The sequence below is a fragment of the Protopterus annectens genome, chromosome 1.part2 (genome assembly GCF_019279795.1).
Source record: "Protopterus annectens isolate FY-2018-M chromosome 1.part2, PAN1.0, whole genome shotgun sequence".
In the NCBI taxonomy this organism is placed as follows: domain Eukaryota; kingdom Metazoa; phylum Chordata; order Ceratodontiformes; family Protopteridae; genus Protopterus; species Protopterus annectens.
Window position 1 is genome coordinate 1,185,423,323 of NC_056727.1, and position 26,047 is coordinate 1,185,449,369.

A 26,047-nucleotide genomic window follows, 5' to 3' on the forward strand; every position below is an offset into this window, starting at 1 on the left:
TCTAAATATTTCTGTTGGTGTTACTTTGCCAAGTTTTTTGGGTTTCTAATATCATGATGGGAATGGACCCCATTTTTAAGTGAAATTGTCATTAAAGTTCTTAACATTAGTATTGGTTTAATCTTTGATGTGGCCAAGAGTGCTCCTTGCAGCACCTGCAACATGACCAGAATAACTCCTTCTGTAATTCATACAGAGTTATGTGTATCATTAGGATATCTAAATAAGACTCTATTTTTTTATGAGCTCTGTTGCTCCTGTCTGGGTATCCTTCTTCCACATTACCCTTGTTTCTGCTGCACATTCCTGGTATTTTATGACTTTTGTATCTCTCTGCACATAAGACCCTGTAATTATTGGGTGTAGCGATTTCAGTGATTAATGCTACGTTTGTCGTTTTTTCATGGACTACTATATCTGGTATTCTCGCATCTGTTTTTTTGAACTGTTGGTAATGGGTAATCCCATGTGACATAAATTTCATCATTCTCTACAATACTTTGTGATTAATGTTTCCGATGCTTTTCAGCTACTTCAGTGTTGTAATGTTTGCACAATTCTCAATGCAAAAGTCTTGCCACAATATTATGGGCCGGATTCACGAAACCTCCGTGTAAGACTTAATATGTCTTACTCGGAGGCTGCAGTTAAACGGTATGACGTCAGCATGCCATGCATATTCATGAGGGCATGCTGAATCATACCCTAGGCTAACACGGTCCGTGTAGGACAGTAGGGGGCGTGTCTGAATGCCGAGTACTGCAAAGGGACACGCCCCCAGAAGAGTCAGAGGCCTGAAAGTAAACACCCATGAGCGAGACCTTAGAAATGTCAAGGAACACAGCACCACACATCCCCAGAGACAAAACCCTACTGAAAAATTTGTAAAACGTAAAAATAGCAGTTTCATTTTTTTTTTTATAATTTCAAAAATGTTTGCCCGCAATTGCGCTCGTTTGCACGGGTATGCCCTCCGCTCAGCCACAGTTAGCAGATATGACATTGAAAAGCATATAAGATCTACATATGCAAATTAAGCCAAGTAGCAATAGCATAGCGGTAGAGACGTTGGCCAAAGAGGAGGTAGTCACGGTTCGAGCCCCCACAACATCATGCACCATTTTTATTTAAATAAGTATGAAACAATCCCCTGACATATATATATAAATATATAACTATAATTTAAGTAAAATGTAATGAAATGGGCCATGTATTTGTGAAGAAATCCGACAGAATAATTTTTAAAATAGGATTATAATTGCCCATAGCTGAGCAATGCTTTAACAAGCTGCATTTGAGTGCCCATAGGTGAGCAGCGCTTTAACAAGCTTAATATGAGTGCCCGTAGCTCAGCAGCACTTCACCCAGCGTAATATGAGTGCTCATAGCTAAATAACGTGTTATCCAGTGTAAGCCGTTTGCGCGGAGCTGCGCAGTGCACCAACCAGCTTACCGGCGGGCAACATTGGGCAAGCTGTATCAAAGCCGCCTTTACACAGACACACCTCCTAGCCTGTCTAGACAGTAGTAAAAAAAAGCAATGCCAAGGGTCGAACCCAGGATACTGTGCACCATAGTCAATGTACTGAACCACTAAGCCATGACAGTTGCACTGAGAAATACAGTACTAGCATATATATAGGAATGAATGAAAATTGAACCATGACAAAGCAGGTTTGCTTTAAGCTGATAAATATCCAAAATGGCCAATCAGAGATAAGTGCGGGAAAACCGGCATATATAAGCCCCATAGGCGGGAATACACACCATAACTGATTGTGGTACCCATTTGCAGTCAGGATGGCAGGTGCAGGAGAGGGAAATAGCTTTAGAGCACAAAGGTGGGGTGTTGAGGAGTCAAAATATATGGTTTGGCTCCTAGTCCATGATCATGAAGCACAACTCATGCAGGGCCAGATTCAATGGGGTGTGTACAAGGCAGAGGCGTGGAACCGGTTGGCACATGATCTCAACAGTACCACAGGCATTCCAAGGACTGGTGAACAGGTCCATCACCACCATGCGGACCTGAAGCGACATAAGGAGGACCAACTGAACCGTTGGATCCAGGAGGCCTGCCAAATGCCCAATGCCCCACTACTGAGTAAGTATCCATGTAATTATGTATGTAAGAAATGCTATCCTAGCCTATAGTATGGAGAGGTATGTTCCAATATTCCTTCATTTATATTACAGCTGCAGGTGTCCTTTCCACGAATCGACGAGCCTATGCTGATAGGCTGCTGAGGTTGCGCCACCAGGCAGGTTAGTAATTATTTAGCTGGTATTGTTATAGAATATAAGTGAGACAGATTGTAAAAGAGTTCATTGTTGTAACCCAGTGATAAAGGTGAAATAAGCCTAGAATAAAGATTCTGCTAGTATTGTAAGATTAGATAAGTGATGCAGCCTGGAAAAGAGTGTATTGCAATCCAGTAATAAAGATTAAACAAGTCTCAAATAGAGTTTCCACCTGTATTGTAATATCAGATAACTGCTTCAGCCTGAAAATGAGTGGTAATCAATCAACAAAGGGTAGACAAGTGTCGAATACATCCTTGTAAATTCTGCCATATGAAATAAGTGAGTCAGCTGGAAAGGATTGTTGTAACCCAGTAATAAATGTTAATAAAGCCTAGAATTAAGTACCATTCTGAAATGTAAATGTAAACTAAGTGAGAGAGTGAGAGAAAGACAGTTTGAAGCTACCAAGAAAGCTGTAATAAGTCTGGAATAAAGGTATACTGCAATCACTACATAATATTATGTTGCTGTACCCTTGCATTATGGAGATAGTATGGTTGTATGAAATGCTGAACATCCACAGTTGTCTAGACCCATATAAATCAAATACAGCAGGATGCTGTACCTGAACACAGCCAGATATGAACATATATGAATGAAAATGGAATGTATATTAATGTAGCAGTAACATCCCCATCACCAACATTCCTAAGGTTACATACAGGAAACTACTAATACATGTAGGGGATATATATCTGCATCTACTAGGAATGTACAGTATATGTATAGGTAGTGTAAGTTGTTAATGTAATATTTCTCCACCTAACCCTATTTTCACAAATTATGCCATTCCACACCAAACTGGGTATGTGTATTCACAGTTAATTCCCATGGACATTTATCCTGTTGGTTCATACATATCTGCATGTACGTTGACGCATGTGCCCTGTTCACATATCCATACCTGATGGCCTGTTGCCACCAATCAATCTTGCATGCTATTGGAATGTGCACTGTTGTTCTAAATATGCATGTGTTATGCTTGCTGCTCAATGTTCGGAATTCATGGGTGTTTGGTTAATGGGAATACTGATGCATGCTGTTACAACTAATTTTGAATGGTGTTGTTTGTTACTAACCCAAAATGCCATAAAATACAGATAAACATAGGACAACAGGGAATGCGGGTTCCAGTGGACCCACCTCTCCCACCTCAGCTGGCGAGTGCACCTGGCACCAGTGCCCAGGCCGGGACCTCCTCCTCCGGTGGCCCTGTGCCACCTTTGGGTGGAAGCGCTACAGAGGATGGGGCTCGTCCCCCCTCTGCAAGCGTGGCCGGAGGAGAGCCCCCACTCACACTCCATAGGGTCCGGTCTGTGGTGCGTAGTGAGATCAGGCATTCTGTGACTGATCCCCTACGCCAGCTCGAGGTGAGAGTGGCACAACTCACGGGTGTGCCTGCCCGTCCTATCCAGCACCCAGCACAGCCCTGGCCTGGGCTGTGAAGGCGCAGTGGTAACTGCCCATGGGTGGGGATCTCAGTTCCACTGTTGCCATCTGTGGGCTCATGGGCTTGCAATATCCAAACATCCGTCCCCATCAATTGTGTTTACCCCCCACATGTCTTACTCTGCCCCTGTATGCGTCTTGTTTGCCTTGTCTGTTAACCTCCCTAACCTACCTCCCCAAATATACCTACTTCCTGTACCTCACATTCCACTCTCACCTGAAAAAAAAAAAAAAGGGCACTCTGTTCCCACAAAAAAATTACGCCCCATACATAGCTGCCCAATTCGCACACATGTCCGCTGGACATGTAAACTGATAATTCTAATTGGCAGTACAACATATTTTGTTGTCCTCACCCCTCTCTCAGGGGTGGAAGGTTTCAAATTTCACACCAAATTTCAGACATATGCACAGCTGTTGCTGATAAAGAAATGGGCAGCTATGGACCTTCCCTACATCCTTCCTGCACATCCCAAGCTTGTTTTCCTACTGTCCTACCCTCTTTGTTCCCCCTTTTTCACCACTTTCCTATTTCCCCATTTTCTTTTCTTTAAAAGAAAATAGCGCGGGTGTTAGCAGGAGTAAGCACTTTTAAGTAGTAGTCAGAGGGTGTGCGCTGGTGTGCACTTAGCTAAGCGTAGATAAGCGTAGCTAAGCGTCACGCAAACTTGCGCAAACCCGCTTACAACTGCTTAAAAGTGCCTTAGTCACTCTGTATGACAAGGCCTGTAGTCTGCTCATCAGCAAAATAAAATAACCCTGTCAGTCTCGAACCCTGGACCTTGGAAACACTAGTTTGCATGAATTACCACTGAGCCACAGCAGATATACAAGAACTTGGTGCTGAAAGAAATATATCATGAAATACAAGGAGTGAATGTAAAGGGAAAATAGGAAGGCCATTACACAAAGCTTGTTCTGTGTATCTTTACTGGCAATTCTTGTGGAATTGCATTACATTAGTGTGAGAAGAGAAACAGCCAAGCTAGTAGGTAATAATGTTGCAGTAGCACCTTACAAACCCCATACAGTATCAAAGCAGGATAAACACCGCCATATTTGAATAGGTAAGAGGCCAGACCTCTCAATTGTGACTGATTTACAGGGATGTCCCTGATTTTCAAACAACTGTTACCTGTGCCCCACTGACTCCCTGTGAAATGTACTAACAATAGGCAGAAAGGTGGGGAATCCCACGTAATGGTAACTGTCAATAAGTTAAAGTAGACACTACTTGCATGTCAGAAATGGTGTAGTAATACATATGTTCAAAATATTCCACAGTCACAACTGCAGAATATCTGAAATATATCACGGGTGTATCCCACTGATATGTACCTTTCCCTGAGGCTGGTCAAATATATACCTGAGAGTATCTGAGGCCTGCAAGTGTCAGAAACACACAGGCATATCAGCCTGTCTGCTGTTACATACCCTGCGAATAGCTGTAGAATTACTTCCACAAGCATGCCCTTATGTAGGAGTACAACACAGAAATATCAAAGGATGTAGCCATCTAACATACTAATGACAGTATAGCAGTTCACAAGCACTGCATGTGCCTGATATTCATAATTGTTAGTACAATATACTTACTTGTCCTCACCCCTCTCTCAGGGGTGGAAGGTTTCAAATGTCACAGCAAATGTTGAACATATGTACAGCTGTTGCAGTTAAAGAAATGTGCAGCTATGGACCTTCCCTACACCCAGCCTGCACATCCATAGCTGGTGTCCCCACTGACTTCCTGCTTCCTGTTTACAACTGTTTAAATGTGCCTTATTCACTCTGCATGACAAGGCCCTAGTACTGCTCAGTAGCAAAATAAAATACCACTGTAAGTGTCAAACCCCAGACCTTGGGCTCACCAGACTGCATGAAGTGCCACCAAGCCACAGCAAACATATAAGAACTTAGTGCTGAAAGAAATATATCATGCATTACAAGGAGTGAATGTAAATGGAAAATAGGAAAGCCATAGCAACACATTCCAGTAAAGACAAATATCAGGCATTCAAGGAGTGAATGTAAAGGGAAAATACAAAAGCCATAGCAACACATTGCAAGAACTACTGTTGTATGCCAGTTAATCCTCAAATCCCACAGGTAAGTACATACTCCCATGTAAACAGTGTTAGCATTAGCAGGTGTGAATTAACATACACACTGAGAAGAGTGAACTGGAAGAAGCAACAGTCAGGTTTCAGTACAACATGCATTTCAGTGGCTACAACACAGCGTTAGATATGAGAGATATACCAACCTTCTGACTCACACAACAGTGTCCACAGCAAACCAGCATGGTCCCCACCTTGCAAAACTGAAAGGCCTATGCCTACCTAACCCATCATTTTATAGCAGTGTCCTGAAATCACAGTGAGAACTGAAATTACCACACAGCAGGCTGCATGCAATCACTAAATGCTGGCCACCAATTGGTGCAGAGGCCATCACATGCACATGTGCAGATACCTACAAAAGCAGCCTGTACTGCCAGTCCACACATGCAATAATAGCATTGCAGCAACTGGAGGGAGAGAGAGAGAGAGAGAGAGATAGAGACAGAGACCAAAAAAAATAAAAAGCCAGCCAGCCAGCAAGGCAGCCAGCCAGCAAGCCAGCAGAAAAAAGCTGTCAGAGACAAAGGAAATGTAAACTACATAATCTAATAATGTACATACTGTGAACCCTCCATATGTGTTAGCAGTCTGTATCTATATGTATATGCAGATGTGCATAGGGCAAGGGACATACTGCAACTGTTAGTGAAGGCTGGACATACATATGTAGTTGAAGGTTGCTATGTGCACATATCAATGTAGGTTGTAGTGTGTGGCATTGAAAACAGCATGCAGTGCAGGTATGTGTCATGTGGTGGTGAACTTCTGTGGGACTGAGCCAGTGAGGCCTGCTACAGCTATACGGCCTGAGGACAGCATAATGCATTATGCACAACACTGTGCAATATCATTACAGAATGGTATGTCTCAAAACTGTTTCAGAAGTGATATTCCCACCATGAAAGGTGGGCAGTCTATGTGCCTACATGTGCATGTATATGTACAGCAAAGGGTGTTTAGAAGTGTGTGTATATATATCTATACATATATACGTATATATATATATATATATATATATATATATATATATATATATATATATATATATATATATATATATATATATATATATATATATATATATATATATATATATGTGTGTGTGTGTGTGTGTGTGTGTGTGTGTACATAGATAGAGAGGTATGTACAGATAGATAGAGATATATAGATAGATAGATAGATAGAATATGTATATACATAATATAATAGATACATACATATATACAGATAGATATGAATGTCTATAGATATATATATATATATATATATATATATATATATATATATATATATATATATATATATATATATATATATATATATATATATATATATATATATATATATATATATATATATATATATATATATATATGGATATGTATATATTGATATATATATATATATATATTTATATGGGAAAGAACTTTATTACTTATGGAGTTCATGGATATAGTATTATCCCATAATTACATAATGTTTGAAGGGGAGTACTATAGACAAAAGAAAGGTGTAGCGATGGGGGCGGCATGTGCCCCCAAGTTCGCCAACCTTTTTTTGGCAAGTTGGGAAGAAGAATTTATTTTGAACTCTGAGTGGTCTTCCTTTTTAGGGTGTTACTTCCGTTTCTTAGATGATATTTTTATCACATGGAATGGTAACCAAATAGAATTAGAAAAGTTTAAGACTTATTTGAACACTTGTAGTGAAGTCATAAAATTTACATTTAGCCAAGACCAAACTTCAATTCCCTTTTTGGACACCATGATAACACTTGAAGATGGGAGATTCAAATCCAACATTTATAGGAAATTAACATTTAGTAATTCCTATTTGGATTATCAAAGTAGTCACCCTATCGTACAGAAAAGAAATATAGTTAAGGGCCAATGTATTAGAGCGGCCAGGATGACATCTTTAAGAAAGGATTAGTAAATGAACTAAAGAAGATAGTTGACTTCTTTATAGATAGGGGATACCCTAATGAATTGGTGAGTGATGCAAGAAATTATGTGTTAAGAGAATGGGGAAAAAAATACAAGCCTTTATTAGGAAATGAGGACCTACAAGTAAATCACATTAGTCAAATGGCAGAAACTGATGAGACTCTAGATACAAAGAACATCGGAGATGAATATAGCAGAGCTTGTATATTAGAATATAGCAAACATAGTGGAGAAATCAAGAAAATACTAGACAAGCACTGGAACATTACCAAGATAGATGGGGAGATTTCAAAATTGGTAGGAGAGAAACCATTATGTGTATATAAGAACGGAAATAATATGAAGAAATTATTAGAAAGGAAAATTAAACCAAAAAATGTTACTATAAAAGGTACCCAAAAATGTGGTACTTGTAGGCAGTGCCAACACATTATAACAGTCCCTTACATAGTATTAAATGACATCAACAAAACCAAAGTATGGTTTCAAAAGGGCAACTGTAGATCCAGGCAACTGGTGTATCTAGCTAAGTGTACAAAATGTTCAGTATTTTATGTTGGGATGACTACCAGATGCCTGAGAAATAGAATTTATGAACATCTGGATAGTATAAAAAAGAAGGATGACAGGAATGCTCTGTGGAGACATCTATGTGAAAACAAAGGATGTTCTGATTTTCAGTTTGGAATACTAGAATTGGTTAAAGTCAATCCCAGGGGAGGAAATATTAAGAAAATAGTGGGGGAAAAAGAAATTATTTGGCAGATTAAATTAAATGCCTCTGTTCCCCCTGGAATTAATGAATATCTATCAATTAAACCTGTATTGGAAGTTAGCATATGAATGTAGTAAAAATGCTTTTTAACAAGTTTTTATTACAAGTTTTTATTATAAGTTTTTAAACAAAGTTCTTAATAATGTATTTAAATTCATACAATCCCTGTAATTTTATGTATTTTTAATGTATTATAAGGATAAGTTGTAGTATGGAAAGGAATATATATCAAGCAATGTTGTGTAATTATTTTACACAAAATCCATTAATGAAAAGCACTAGCACTTTAAGACAATAATGGAAACTATCATGTGACCATGTAAGAAAGTATATATTAATTATTTTAATTATTTAGTGTTGTTCTGAAGAAGTCTGAATTGATGAAAGCGCTTAACCGAATGGTTTTTAATTGTATTCAATAAAAAAGTTATAGGTTAAAGAAGAAGTCTGCAATTGATAAGTATACTGTCGTAGTGCTGGAGAAGAAATAGAGTTATATATATATATATATATATATATATATATATATATATATATATATATATATATATATATATGGATATATATATATATATATATATATATATATATATATATATATATATATATGAAGAGAAAGTGAGAGAGGGGGACATGGGGGCAGATGTACTGCAACAGGTGCCTGGTGACCAAGGCATGGACTGAACACCAGTGTTGATACTGCAGTACCATACCCCATTCCAAAACATGTTACCCACTAACTACCACATAGGTGACTGCCCGCCTACCACTGGAGGTGTCAGAAGGGAACATGGGACACATGTGTACAATAGCCTCCCCTTTGATATCTACAGTGGCACACTAGTCTTGTAATCCCTGTACATGGTACGTGTCATCACAAAAGGTGTGTCAGCTAGGGAAATGTAAGTCAGTGTACCCCTCTACACCTCACAATGTCCTATGCAGTATGTACCTCCCATGAAAACTACAGCAAGTGGAAAGGCCACAGACATACCTAACAAAGACTGATAATGCCCTCAGACACATTCCCTATGCAGACTGACTCTCAAAACCACAGCTAGAGTGCTTTGCATACTTCCTACACAGAGGTTACCACTGCTGGACATACACAGTTATATCACACCCATACCAGTTGGCCAACCACCATGGCAACACCTCACAATCCGTCCGGCCTACATGACCTAGGGCCCTAATCCTTGTCACTGCACTAAACAGCACATGCTGGAGGTACAGGTTTCTATACACAAATATGCCATACCCTGGAGTAAACCACCCAGCATTAACAAACAAGGCTCCTTATTAGTAGATGTCATACATACCCCTGATGAATGTTATGGAGATAGGTAATATGCCCTGTGAGTTACCTCTGTGTAACCATTTCACAGGAGCAAGTAAAATCACATTGCATGCGTCCCAAAGGGCAGGGCAGTATATGGCTAGGCTGCCCTAGGCCCAGGGCCAATAGCATAGTACCTACCTATGACACAATGCCACACACATGTACTCAGTGCAATACCAGCTATGTGACATTGAATGAGTGTGACATTGATTGTGTGATAGCTTAGTGTGAGTTTGTGTCTGTCATGGTAGTTGGTGTCCTTGGTGTGAGGCTAGAGAAAGATGTGTCAGTTATCGGGATGCAAACATAGTAGATTGGCATATGTTGTGCCGTACTTCCCTGTGTATGACTGCGGTGTCCCGTCATAGGCAGAAGCAATACATGTATGCTCAGTAAGTGGTTCTGCTGTTGAATCCAGCTCACATATGAACTGTTGTACTACCTGATGTTGTAGGCCTAAACACTACAGTATGGTGTATGTTCACATTTCCTGGTAACACTGTCTGGTGTGTTTTCTGTAGTCTGCACAGATTACATACCTCATGCATAGGTATCTGTAAGTAGGGGCACACAGTACTATAAGGTACACGTTAATGCTCATCTGTTTTGTCATACATTTGTGTGTTGTATGTATGTGTAATGTGTGTGTAATGATGCCTGTACCATGGCCGCAATCACATGTGCGTTACAGGGTATGTGTGTGTACCTGGCAGCATGTATACTTTGTGACAGTAGTATGCTGACTATAGTAACAACTGTGCACATATGTCAGGTAGGAGTATGGCATCAAAGACTAGGGTGGATTACCGTTGAAACTGTAAATGTGCATTGCATTCATTGCATGGGATGACAATATTCTTCATCCATTAGCTTGATACATACCCCCAGTGTGAGGTTGTGCATTGTATCCCACACAGTGTGCCGAGTGCTTGTGTATACTAGTTTGTTGTATGGAGTGTGGCAGGCACTGTCAGACAGTTGTGGGCTGAGCACTGTTATGTGGTATCGAACATGTGTATCCCCTGATAGACAGATGCTATATATGGCAGTTAAGTGATATCAGTACATTAGAATATTAAGTGTGCCACATGACTTGCTCACATATTTTTCTTTTCCTTCCAGGGTGATGGTGCATCAGCGAAACCCACCTTATACAGCAGCAGAGGATCAGGAGATCCACCAGAGCCTGGTGCAGAATTACTGTGTGCTGTTTTCCAGGACCAGCCAGAACCAGCATGAGAGGGTTGCACTGTGGCAAGATCTTGTCCGTCGGGTAAATGACATAGGCATGCATAACCGGACATATGAGCAGGTACGCCATCAATGCAGTAATTTAATTAGACATGTCCGGCAGCATGCGTCTGATATCCACAGACAACAGCTTGCCACAGGCGGTGGGGTACCTATCCACCCCCCTCACCAGTGTGGAGGAGCACCTCCTAAGTGTTGTGGCTCCAGGCCAACAACAGCAACATCCACAAACATGTGTCATCATGGAGGCCGGAGCCAACCAGCATGTTGAAATGGAGCGTGCAGGTAACATGCCATATCTGTAGTTGACTGATCTCTGTACTGGTAGTTTATGCGTGTGTGAGATGTGTACGGTTTGTGTAGCTGTTAACCTGCCTATTCTTCTGCAAGATTGATATTCTGAGCATAATCTGTACACCTGTGAAAGCCACCTGTTGTACTACTGTACTTTATCATACTCACAGTATCAATGGCACAGTTGTGGCCACTGGCAATCACTGTCATATTTTTGCAGGTCCCTCTGGAGTGACAGCAAGGCAGCCAATCCATGCTAGTGAGTGTGTAATAACAATACTATTGCTAATGACATGTGCATGTCATATGGAGGTGTAGTCTGTGCACATGTAACACACCTACGCATAATGCATGCTGTGCATGTTTGCTGTGAGACTATGCATATCCCATTATTCTCAATAGCTGCTCCACTCACATGCAATACACAGAGCATGACACACATGTGTGGCAACACAGTACTGGACATTGTATAGGGATACCAGATATACATGTACACAACACACACATGTGTGGCATACACGCTACACCTTAGCCTGCTACACATGTCCAATTATGACACCTGCTGTATGGCCACCCTCAGTATCCCACTTCTCATCTATGCAGCACACATAATATACCTGAGGGGTAGAGGCCTATCATGTCTTTGTGCAACAGTCTTGAACAAATAATACATTCATGTTAGGCAATGCTCACTATTGGCCACCTTACAAACCCATGTAACAAGTGGCTGTGTAATTGTGGATGTAGTCACGTTACATCAGGTACAGCATGCTAGCTGCCTGTCTGGCACACATTATTATTGTTGACTGACCACAAGAAGCATGTTGATCATGGCTCATGTTACTACACCACATCCAGTTCCGCCGACCACAAAAGTACACATAGCAGTCATTGCGTAGCACCGTCATGTGTTTTGTGTGTGTGTGTGTGTGTGTGTGTGTGTGTGTGTGTGTGTGTGTGTGTGTGTGCAAATATATGCACCCACAGCTTGTAACACTTGCACAACATTGTTATGTCCTTGTACACAATGTGTCCCAGGGTGGAGACAATCACTGAACAACTACACACAAGCATCAAGTACACGTATACTGTTATTAACAAGGGCTGTCCACACTTGCACTGCATGTTCCTGTGCAACACATAATCTGCATGCTGACACATGTGCAGTGATGTTTTTTCCTTGTGATACTGTCACCCACCCTAAAACAGTATTGTGTATGTGTTGGATTGCAGGTGTGTCTGTGTTTGTATTTGCTGTACTGAGGAGTATGCTGTGCATGTGCGCCTGTGTGCATGTGTGCATGTGTGCATGTGTGCCTGTGCGCATGTGTGCCTGTGTGCCTGTGTGCCTGGGTGCATGTGTGCCTGTGCGCATGTGCGCATGTGTGCGTCTGCCTGTGCGCATGTGCGCATGTGTGCATGTGTGCATGTGCGCATGTGTGCATGTGCGCCTGTGCACATGTGTGCATGTGTGCATGTGCGCATGTGTGCATGTGTGCCTGTGCACCTGTGTGGTAATATCGTGTACACATTTGTAAACTGTGTTTCCTATCTTCCTCTCACAGGTTCTGATGTTGCTGTGGTGGAGTGCAGCAGGGAACCTGAAGCCACTGCTGGGGATAGTGATTATGATGATACATGTGTAATGGCACAGGGAGGTGTGACACAGTCTGTCGTTGGTCAGCCAATTGACACTACACAGCAGTCAACCCCATCAATGCGCACAGTCATCCTGCCTATACATCCATTGTCACCAATGTCCTTAGCTGAGGGACAGCATACAGTGGGCATTGACCAGGGTAGTGTGGTATCATTGGCACATGCATCCTCTCACAGCAGCCATGGCCAGATTCCTGACATGGTACCACACAGGCAGATGTCCAGGGGTTCTCGTGGGAGTATCCGTGGTTATACTGCCCCTGTCAGACGTGTCCACAGAGGTCTTTCAACCTCAGCTATGTTCTGGGCTGTAATGCAGGCACAGGCACGTATGGAACGGTACACCAGACAGGGTCTGAGGGAGCTTAAAGCACATCGCACCGCTATGAATGATACTATGCATGATGTTGCGTCTGCCATCCGTAACATCAGCGAGGTCATTGATAGACGTTGGGGGGACACATTATATCTCTTCCACAACTCCATGTCCAGGAGCCAGGACAGTGCAGGACGGTTGAGGCATCGACGTGGACGTATGCCAGCAACATTATCAGCTGGCAGTCATCACGGATGACAACAAACCCACAGCCGCTCCCATAGTGCCAGTACCAGCCCCAGCAATGCTGGGTCTGTGCTGTCATTAGACTGTCCGAGAAGACCACGTGCACGTGGCTCTGGACAGTCCCAGCAGGGACATGTGTCGAGTCAACAACCCACTGCTTCTGATGACAGTACCCAGTCTGGCTTAGTACCTGATACTATCCGTAGTACCTCTGCCAGGCACAGGTACCGTGTCTGTGGCCAGAGACAGTAATCTGTATGACCTGGTAGGTGCAGTCTGTGGCTGTCCACAAACACCCGTATATGGCAGCCACGTGGTGGAACTGTGTGCATGCATACACACACATAATGCTAACACCTAGGGCTAACACATACACACACACATTGCAGCAACATTGCCCCATGTTGTACTGTTGTCCCTCACTAACACACACACACACACACATATACATGTCACTTGGATGTGTCAATGGCAGACTTTGGCAAACCATGTACAAACCCTGTGCATATGATGAAACTGTGCCGCCTCCTGCCATCTGTAACATTGATGCAGGAACAGGATAGCATGGTGCTGATGCACAGGGTGACAACATAGCACTGTAGTAATATTATCATGTTGTTAACAGTACAGTGTAATGATATTGTTGTGGGTATATTCGAGCATGCATGATGCATTACCTATGTTTGTCATTGCAGTTTTGTATACACTAGTATTAATTCACAAAGTGTGCTGTCATTCAGTGATCATGACACGGTGTCTCCTCAAATGATACACAGATGTAGGAACCTGGTGTCAGTGATATCCCTGCAGTACTACACTATATTCTTACTGAGCCACACACATCCCTGGGAACAATACTCTTTGGCATATAGCAGTCTCACGTACATGCCAACATGCTATGGATATGTCCATCCATGACTGCAAATACATATAGTGGCCTACAATGCATTCTACACATGACACACCTAACCACCACAAGGGTATCATATGGACAGATACCTGCTTTCCAAGCCATGCTGTATTGCTGTAACACAACTGTGGCATTGGCATTGGCATGTAGTTAACATAGTATTCCAACAGTACCATGTAGGTGGTAGCACCCATCATGTAGAACGGGTAATGGTGTGTACATGTGGACAAGAGTTATCTTGTCTTTCCTGTGATATTCACATTTCCAAAGGTATTCTGCAGTCCCTCGGTGTATCACCTAAGCAAGAAGGTGTCTGTATGCATATCGGCAACAGTTGCCATACACCTACACTGGGTGCCCATCACTCACAGACTTTGCTGTGTTTTAACATGTCTGACATATACTCCAGACATGAACCCTCACCCACATTAATCTATCAAAGCTTTCATGTGTGTGTGTCACATAGTTGGCCTAGGACACAGATCACTGCAGTAGCCTGCATTGTCACCAACATACATGTATGGCCTAAGGTCTGGTAAGCTGCGGCACATGCTGGCAAAGGTAACAACTGTATTCATATGAGGCTGCCTTCACACATAGGAACTATTAAAGGTGGCAGGTACATATCTGTATGTGGCACACACATACCTGATGTGTGCATTGAAATTACTGTTATAATAATATGTCATACAATAATAAAAGCAAAACACACAACACACTGACAAACTCACACTTGGCATTTGTAGGATTCAAACCCCTACCTAACTATGTTATGATACTTGAGAGAGACACATTAGCGCAGCATACTATTCACATTACTGGATGATTTATCTTCTCCTGCTGTATTTATAGGTTGCTGACATCATCAGTCTTTCCAAAGAGGAATGTACATCTTTTAGTGTGTTATCCCAGTCTTCGAAAAGGCCATTCCTTTCACAGAGAATTGCATACATACACACCCCCCTGCCCCCACCACACACACAATGTTTGCAGGATTCAAACCCCTACCTAACTATGATATGATACTTGAGCGGGACGCATTAGCGCAGTGCGCTATTCGCATTACTGGATGGTTTCCCTTCTCCTGCTGTATTTATAGGGTGCTGACATCATCAGTCTTTCCAAAGAAGAATGTACATCTTTAACTATACCTCAGTATGGGGGTTAACAATATCTGTACATTAACAGATGCCTAGTTCAGGGTCACATATGCACACTGGCACTGCCAAGTTATGTTCTATTGCATGCTTTGTGACCACAGGACTTGTAACACACAACACAAGTAGGGGGTGTATCCATATACATTACAGATACACACACCTCTGGGTTGGTACCACTGCACTAAGCATGACAGGCCATACATATACAACTACCATTGTGCAAAACTGCCTTTTGGTTTGGTGTGTAGTTCAGACCACCCCCCCCCCATACCCAGTAACCACACTTGGCTTTCCTGGGAACAGTGTAGGATATGCAGGCCTTCACACACACCATTATAGTGGTTGACTTCAGGTACACAAATATTGACTGGGGATACTACTCAGGCCCTCAACAACATCACCCTACAGCCACTACAATTTGTGGATCCATGTGCTATGGCATAACCAGTCACCACACCCACAAGGGGGAATATATGTTGGACCTGATCATCACCAACATGGGGACTCTATGTTCCACACCAGAGGTAGAACCATCATTGTTAAGATCAGACCATAAACAACTTTCCCTGGACATCCATATCCCGTCCCCACCCCCAGCCAAGGAAATCACTGTAAAGAATTTCTCAGAAGCAGACTTTGCACTTGCAAAGACTGGGGTGGAATACTTCTAAAGCCCCGTGCTGGAGGACAATACAGCCCAATCTGCAGAATCCTTTACAAACTTGTATGAGCACCTGCAGGTATGCATTGATCATGCTATCCCAAATAAAACCATGACTCCTCCAAAACAGGAGACCTGTCTGGTTGACCCCAGCCATATATAAGCTGTACAACAGAAGGAGGAAGCTACTAAATAACAGAGCAATATCCCACAGACCCACATAGATCATAACCTCTCCTTTGCTAATCACATTGACAGAGTCATTGCAAAGACCTTTATATAGCCCTCCTTATCACATGGGTGTTTGCATGTAGATCATGGGAGGTCATTGTGGCCCACTACTAGTCACTCATCAGGCCCATGTTTGACTACAATGCCCCTTTTGGGGTGTACCTTACCCATCACCTGCGGCAACAACAGTGAACACAACAGTACCTCCCCAAGAGGATCATGGGCTACACACAGATGTCCTATGCAGCTCAACTAAAGGATCTCCAGCTCTACTCAGTTGCTTAACGCCTTCTCAGAGGTGATCTATGCCTGACGTATGCAGCCATTTCAAACCCAGAAGTAATGGACATGCTCCACCTCATAACATCCAAGACCCTTAGAGCTACACACTCCAGGGACTTAAACCTCAGCACAAAAATAAATAGGACATGCTGCAGGGACAGATTCATTACCCAGAGGCTCCCCTCACTCTGGAATTGAATCCCAATTAAAGTTAGACATAGCCCCTCGCCAACCCTCTTCCAGTGAAATACAGCCACATGGATGGGAAATTGCAATTTCACCCCTGGGATCTCCACTGTGTCCCTGCTTGACAGAGGCACAGCAAACTAGCCTTAAAGGGTGCCTTCTGTGACCTACTTTACAGAGGCACAGTAGGCTACTCTACTGGGGAGGTGGACGCCAAATACACTTTGCCTAGGCTTATGAATTCCCTAGGGCAGACAGCATAGTATCGACCTCTGCACCTATGTTTATGTTCGGGATGCACAATATTTGTTGTTGCTACTGTTTGCAGTTCTTTATTGTCGTAGCTTTCCTAGTTTCTATGATCAACTTGTGTATCTGCGTAACATGTTTGATCATGACAAGGTTCCAGTATATTAATATATGTGCCTGTTGTCATTTAACTGTGTGCACAGGGCAGATTGCTGGATTGTGGGAGGTTCCTGGCTTAACACATACAACAGCCAGATATGTGTGACTGACTGCTATACTCAGACATGGCCTAAGTGTGTGAGCATGCCCAGTTCAGCCTTTCCATGGTTTGTTGCCTGACATATGTCTCATTTATCCAAGTGTGTGAGCATGCCCAGTGTGACCTTTCCATATGTTGTGATCTGGAGTCCACTACATTTCTGGTTGTGTGTGAACATGACCAATATTGACATTTATACTGTGTGTTGGAAGTATTGTTGTGTTATTACTGCCAGACTCCTTTGTGTCATAACTCAACAGGGATTATGCTGTGCCTGCAGGGTTTCCATGTGATAGTTTGCAAAGACTTGGCAACATTCTCTCTTACTGGCTGAACACTACAATACTGTCATGGTGTAGTGGTTCAGTACTTTCACTATGGTGCACAGTATCATGGGTTTGAGTCCCATCACTGCTTTAAATGTTCATACTGAGCAGACCAGACTGGTTAAGGGCCAGTTGGGCAACTATGAGCATGTTGCATTTTGTTCAGCTATGGCCTACTTAAACCAGGCTTGGCCGACATTGCTGTGTATTCATGAACTTGGGTGGACATGCCAAACATTACTCCACATTGACCACAGTTGTACTAGTTGGTGTGTGTGATTCTGTTCATAGGTTCATACTAGGCTCTCTGCCCTAGGGCATTTATAATCCTAGCCAGAGTGTGTTTGGCTTTCAACAAACATTTTAAGTGGAGTTTGCCATGACATTTTTCAAGGTTAGTATACTGTGCCTCTGTTTAACAGTGACATAGAAGTGATACCCAGGGTAAACCTATAATCTCCCATCCACTCATCAAGATTCCTCTTGAAGAGAGTCAGTGAGGGACTCTGGCTAACCTGGAGTGGGGGTTTACTCAAGAGTGGGAGGGGGCCTCTGGTTTATGAATCTGTCACTCCAGCATGTCCTATTTATTTCAGTCCTGAGGTTCAGGTCTCTTGAGCGCATAGCTTGATGGGATTCTAAGTTTCCGAGGTGCAGCATGTCCACTGATTCCAGGTTGGACATGGCTTTATACATCAGACACAGATTGCCTCTGGGCAGGCGGTATGCCACTGAGTGGAGCTGCAGTTTCTTTAACCGGGCAGTAAATGGCATGTGTTTGAGCCCTTTGATCCTCCTGGTGAGGTACTTTTGTGGTCTTTCCAGCTGCTGCAGGTGTCTGATAAGGTACATCCCACAAGGGGCATTGTACTCAATTATGGGCCTGATGAGAGATGAGTTAAGAGGCACGATGACCTCCCCTGATGTAGATGTGAATACCTTCATGATTAGGTGGGCTATATGAAATGTTTTTCTAAACACTTTGGCCACGTGGTTATCGAATGTGAGATTGCTATCAGTTTGGGTCCCTTATCACTTCTTCCATACTTACTGGGTTACCATCTATGTGGTAATTTGTGGGCACTTAGTTTTTGACAAATGGGAGGACTATACACTGTTTTGCGTTTAGCTTGAGGACATGGCTCTGGCACCAGTTGTCTGTTTCTATGAGGCCCTTTTGTAGGTTGCTTGTGTCAGCTGGAGGGTCGATTATGGTGCCCAGTTTGCAGTCGTCTGCAAACTTGTTCACCAACAGTCCTTCTGTGTTGGGCTGTACCTCTGAGAAAGATATACCAAACAAGGGAGGTCCCAGGACTGAGTCTTGTGGGATGCCACTTGTAGCTGGTTTGGGGTCTGACATGGCTCCAGCATTTCTGACCATGTGGGTTCTATCCTTGAGCCAGTTTGCAACCCATCTAGTGACATAGGGGTTTATAGTGAAGCTGGTGATCTTATCTATGATGACCAAGTGGGGTACTGTATTGAAGGCTTTTGCGAGGTCCAGGTAGGCTGTGTGGACCACCTTCCCCTCGTCAATGGCCTTGGTGACTGCTTCAAATGACTCAACCAGGTTTAAGAGGCAGAATCTGCCCTTGACAAAGCCAAACTGGGTAGGATCCAGTGTCTTTAGGTCCCCAATATGTTTATTTCTGACGTTCATGATGATCTTTCCATAGCTTTGCAGACCAAGGTAGTCAGGCTTCTGGGGCGATAGTTTGCAGTATCCATTGAGGCACCACCTTTGCGGAGAGGGACCACTGTTGCTGTACACTGCTCTTTGGGTACATATCCTGTGGTACGGCTGAGACTGAACAGTGGTTTTATGTTTGTGTTCAATTCTTCATGGGGTTCATGTTGGACACAGCCCAGGACACCATCTTGTCCCATTGATGCTGTGTGTTTTGCTTTGGAGAGGCTGGATGTTACCTGAGCATCTGCGATGTCAGGGGGCCAGCACTCTGCTGGGATAGATATTTGCCCTTTTGGTGGGGAGGGGGGGAGACGTTTGCACTGAACCTGTCAGCTCAGATGTTGGCAATGTCTGTGGGTTGGTGTATTGTTTGTCATTTTGGACTACTTCTGAGCATATCTGGGGATTCCCACACAGGTTCCTACCATAAGTAAATAATGCCTTGTGATTATCCTTTGTGTCCTGTACAATTTTTATCTCAAAGATGGCCTTAGACGATCTTATGTGTGGCCATAGTATTTCAATAATACTGATCAGAGATGCCTTCCCTTTTTGGGATTTTGAGCTATCATATAGTAGCTTCCTCCTTGTATTGTATGTTTTTTTATGGCTGGGGTCCACCGGACAGGATGCCTGGCTTTGGAGGATTGGGTCTTGGTTTTATTTGGAATTGCATGATCCATGCATTCCTGATGGTGTTCATAGAATGCGTTTATAAAGGGTTATGAGGTCTGGGCCATATTTTCCACAGGCACAGGGGCTGTGAAGGATTCCACCTCAGTTTTGAGGAGTGTGACATTTGCTTTAGTGAGTAATTTTCACTGTGTTTTTCTGGCCATGGGCTGGGATCGGGAAGTGAATATCCAGTGAGATTACTCTCTGGTCTGATCTTACCAGTGAGGGATACACTTCTGGTCTTGGGCATAGAGTCCCCATGTTGGTGATGATCAGGTCCAGTATTTTTCCCCTGTTGTGGGAGTGGTAGCAAGTTGTTCCATAGCATTTTGGTTTATAAATTCTGGGAACCTTTGGGCTAGGGTGCTGCGGCTAGGGTAATGCTCCCAGTTTATGTTTGGGTAGTTGAAGTCGCCCAATATAATGGTGTTTGCGGAGACCTTCATATTTTCATGTGTTCTCCAGTCAGCCAAGTGTGGTTCCTGGGTTTAGGAGGGTGGTCTGTAGCAGGCTGTGAACTGGAAGGTGGTTTTAGCCACTGTTAGTTGCACATGGATAGTCTCCGATGCTTCATGCTGTGCCACCAACCTGGGGGTGTGGGTATCTTTGACAAATATTGATACTCACCCTCCTTTTGCAGTTTGTTCCATGTTTTGCAGCTGTAAAGCATGGTATGAGGTGTAACCTGTTAATGCTAGGGTGCTCTTGGGAGCCTTGAACCAGGTTTCTGTTACTGCACAGATATCAACATTCTCCATGCTGAGAAGAGTTTGGAGTGCATGCATCTTGCAGTTTAGACTTCTGGCATTGAGTTACATTACTTATAGTTTCTTATCCCTTGTGATACCTATGGAGGTGGGTTTGTGTTTTGAGCCTTACCTAAAAAAGGCACTATGGGGTGACAAAAGCCTTTGGCAATATCCAAAAGGCCACAGGTGATAAGTGAAATCCATCCCTAGTGAAGCATCATGTCTTGTCAAGCATGTCACCCCAGGCTGACAGGCATTGTATCCCCTTTCACTGACACCAATACCTAAGCCAATTGTTGTAATTGATCATCTTGTCTTCATATTGTGGCCTCCATGTTTGGTGAGGGTAGGATGATACTCAAGGTCATCAAGTTTGCATATACTACATGGTGGTAAATGCTGTTTAGCACTACCTTACATTGCTTAACACATGGCAATCATGCCTCAGGTGGTGCTGCAGGGCTGCCTATGTCAGATGCACATACTGCACCCACTATACATGTTTGGAAACAGGTAGTGTCAAGTTAGGCATCCCTTTTACTATATTTGCAAGTCAGAGAAAGGTATCATTTCCAGGGTTCCTACTGAGCCAGTGTATGTGCTTTGCATTGCCTCTTTGCCAAGGCCAAGGCATACTGGGCATGCCTCCTTCTGCCTACTGGGGCAGGCTCAGGTTGTTCCTCCTCCGAGTCACGCTCTGCCTGTGATGGCCTTGGTACTGGTGGGGGGCTGTTTGTCCCAGGCCTATGCTGGTCCTGCTGCAGCTGTTTTCACAGAATCATATTATGTAGCATAGCACATACCATGACAATTTGGGTACATGTAGTTGGTGAGTATTGCAAGGCTCCACCAGATGTGTCCAGGCACCGGAACCGTGACTTGAGCAACCCAAACACACGCACAATTACATTTCGTGTTTGTGTGTGTTTGTGCATGTGCCTCATTATGGCGTTTCTGTTCAGGTGTGTGTGCGTTTCTGATGGGTGTCATCAGCCATGGCTCCAGTGCATAGCCAGCATCCCCCACTAAGTGACCATGTGGGATGTCCCCATTGGCAAATGTCTGGTACAGCTGCATCAGATGCCAGATATGGGAATCATGGTAGCTTCCAGGGCAGCCAGCACACACATTCATTATTATGCCCTGGGCATCACACATGACCTGGCAGTTGATGGAGGGGAAGCCCTTGCGGTTAATGTAGACCCTACCCCGCTCAACGGCTGGTGCTTTGATGCGTATATGCGTGCAGTCTATTGCACCCACTACCTCAGGGTATTCTGCTATTTGCTGGAAGAGATGCATATTGCTGGCCAATACCTCACGGGAATTGCGGAAATATACATGATCGCCAACATGTGCTGACATGGCATCCAGGAACTGGTGCAGTACCCTGGATGCTGATGCCTGTGATATCCCCATCATATCACCAGTTGGTCTCTGAAAGGTACCTGTTGCTAGTATTCTTAGGCCAACACATAACTTGGTTTCCACTGGGATGAGATCCCCTCTGTTGGTTCTGTGTGTGAGGCGTGGCCTGCACAGCTCAACTATTTGCTGCAGGAGGTATCTGTCCACTCTATAGCGCTCCACTATCTCCAGCTCATGTAACCCCTGGTAGGTGACAATGGGCCTGTACACTCTTCTCCGTCTCCTCACTGTGGGTTGTCCAGCAGCATTTGCATTGTCACCACCCTCAGCATGTTGCATATGTCGCCTTATAACAGCAATGGCAGCCCCTAGCATTTTTTGTCTGAGTGTAGCTTTTTCAGTTTTCACTTCTAGTAGCTTACTCCAGTGTTGCAGTGTCTCTTGAGAGAAACAAACTGCACTGTTGTTTGCAGAGTTTTATTTGCTGGGCTGGGCTAGTGTTCTGCCTGTATAATTGCCTGATTCTGATTGTTTGCACCTGCTAGCTCTACTAGTATTCCCTGGTAGCTTCCTACTATTTGTTGTGCTTCCTTTTTCCTTTCTGTTTCCTCGGGGGAGCGACGCGCATACAAGTGGAAACACGATCACAGCAGCTCACACGCATGCATACATGCTTAGATGGACTAAAACTTGCTTTTTCGGGTTAAACCGCGTGCACACCAGTGCAAACATGATTACAGGTCTTCCAACAGCCTGATACATGCTTACTCCGGCTTAAACGCATGCACCCACGCTTCCACGCATGCACTCTGTCTTACTCGAGTTTACAGGCGCACACACACGCGCATACCCGCTCAGCAAGAAACTTTGGTGTTATCCACAGTATACATCTTCCATTTCTTGGCTTTACCTGGCCTACCTGTTGACACACCTCTTTCCATGATGTCTAACTGACAGCTAACACATGCCACTGTGCTCCAATGAGCTTCACTACTTTCATACATACCCCCCTTGTGATGTCACCTATCTCCTACTCTGTTCCTCCCCATATCCTACTCCTACACTCCACTGACTGTGCTCATTTGCTATGTAAAAGTGTGATTCACTATCCTAACACTCATTTACATAGGATTGCCTACTAATACTTGGTTACATGTCTTAGACTGGGCTTCTTCCCTTAGCAGCCCCTACTCGGTGGCCATGTTGTCTTCAGCCTGCTATTCCTCTACATTGTAATTTAACAATTTTCATAAATTCCACATTTGTGGGTTTAAATTTTTATTTTTCTGGTTTTTGTGGCGCACCCTATTTGAGTGGCACTGAGCTACACTTAAACATCGGAAATCGCCGAAAAAAAAAAAATCTTTTTATTTTAATTTTGCATCTGGGAAACTTTCCAATGGCCATATATTTGGCCATTGGCATGCTTCCTCAACCATATGCAACCTTTATTTGGAGATGACAAGGCTCCATTGTGCTATTTGCAGAACAGTACTCAGTTGTCAACTGAGTACATTTCTGCAGCTAACAAATCTCCTACTCGGACAGGTTTGTGCTTCCTGGATCACAAATTTACCTCATTTGCATGCCTTTCGTCTGCAAGTGAGGTAATTTGCATATCCCAGCCCTGTCCGTTTAGGAGACATTTTAGGAGCTCTCTTACATGTCCCTACAGGCTGTTCCTGGATCGCTCGTCAGACATGATGGCTGCATGGAGTCTTACTCTACTCGTAGACTCCGTGCAAGCCATCGTGAATCCGGCCCTATGTCTTTCAGTATACAGGCTCTCTGCCATTATTGTGTCAAACCCAGCAACAGGATGTGCAGCTGTTTACAGTTCTGGTTTACAGAACCTGAATTTGAATGTTTCTCACACACGCTCAATGGACTTTGTACACCGATGTGTGTGGAGTCCTCTATCCTGTTTCTATAGTGAGGCTTTTCAGATAATATGCAAAATCTTACTGTTACAACATATGTCACTGATATAGTGTTATCTCCTGTTCCATCTGTTTTTACTTAGCTCATGATATTTATTTATTTTGGATATGATATTTGTATATTTCTCTGTGAACACTTCACTGCATCTATTACTTTCACTTTGTATAGTGACCTATGAGGAAATGTAGGATAATATTTCTCTTACTATGTGATGCTAGGATTATGGCACTGTATTCATATGTAAAATATGAGATGGTCATGGAAGTCATGCTGAAGGTGGTAACTTCTTTACCTGTGGGAGTGGAGTAACTAATGTTGGACTTCTTTGTCTGTAGGAACATGGATAGTGGGTCAGACACTGTGGCATCTAATACCGCTTCATAATCTGCTTGATTAATGACAATCACAGGGAGACTTCCTTTTTGGATGGTTGTTTATCAGTCATTTCATGTTCGCTATGCAGTCTTCTAATCATGACATGCCTTCCTGAATTACTTATTTGAAGATATTGCCATAGACCATTTTTGCACATTTTATTTTTGTTGGATGTAAAGCTATATTTTAATGTAGATTAAGAGGCTGTAGGTCTTCTGATATGGGCAATTGATGTTTACATGACACTAATTCATAGCACACACTTTTACCTTCTTTCTCTCCATTTGGGAGAAAATGATTGACTGTGCAAATCTTTACTTTTTCTAATGTAATTTATTAGAAGTGCTTCTGTTATGTTTATAACATGTAGCATTTATGCCCTTCAAAACAGGATAAGAGGATTAAAACTATTTGAATTGTAAATTCCCTTTTTCATTATTTTGTTACCTGCAGAAAATTCACATCACAGTGCAATTAGCGGGTTATGAATTAAGGGCTTTAATGTAGTTAAGCATGCTCCTGGCATGAATCATAGTCTCTGTGTAGCTATTCTACTGTCAAATCACCAATCACAAGGCAACCAATGAATGTTTCAGATGTGTTAGGTAGAAAGAGTCTGGTAATTAGCTGTTTAAATGGTGGAATATATGATTAGGAGCAAACATGCACCTAACAGATAGGGAATCTCTTTGCTGGTATCATTCATGTTGCAATTTTCATATAATTTATCACCTTTTATAATTGTGGTTGTGACTGGAACTGTGTACTAAACCCTTCTGTAAATACCTCAAGGACTAGAGGTAAGAGAGAGTGGGCTAAACAAATGAAAGTGTTAGAGGGCTTTTGCACCTCAAATGAATTGGCTGACCACTAGTGGTTCACTTTTCTCTGTACAAGACAGTCTACCCACATATCTGCCTTTTACAGATCACAAGTTTAGTGGGATTTCTTCTGTATTTCTACAAATCTTTGGCCCTGTATAAAAAAAAGAATGTGTGTGGTCACCACACTCAGTAGAAGTGAAACTTCTGTAAAGAACTGTGAAGGAAAGCCAACAAAATTATAAATGAAGAAGTGTAACAGTTGGACTGTGGTAGCTAGAACAATTTAAGCAAGCAATAATCCCTGACAGTGTGTATGTTAATGTGTAATTAATACCCGCCCAGGGGTGTTATACGGCCCAACACCTCTGACTGCTTAGTTTAACAGAAGAATATTAACACACACCCTGGAGGGCACTATTGCACTTAGGGAACGGGCTTTCTGTAAAACTGTTGTGTTTTACT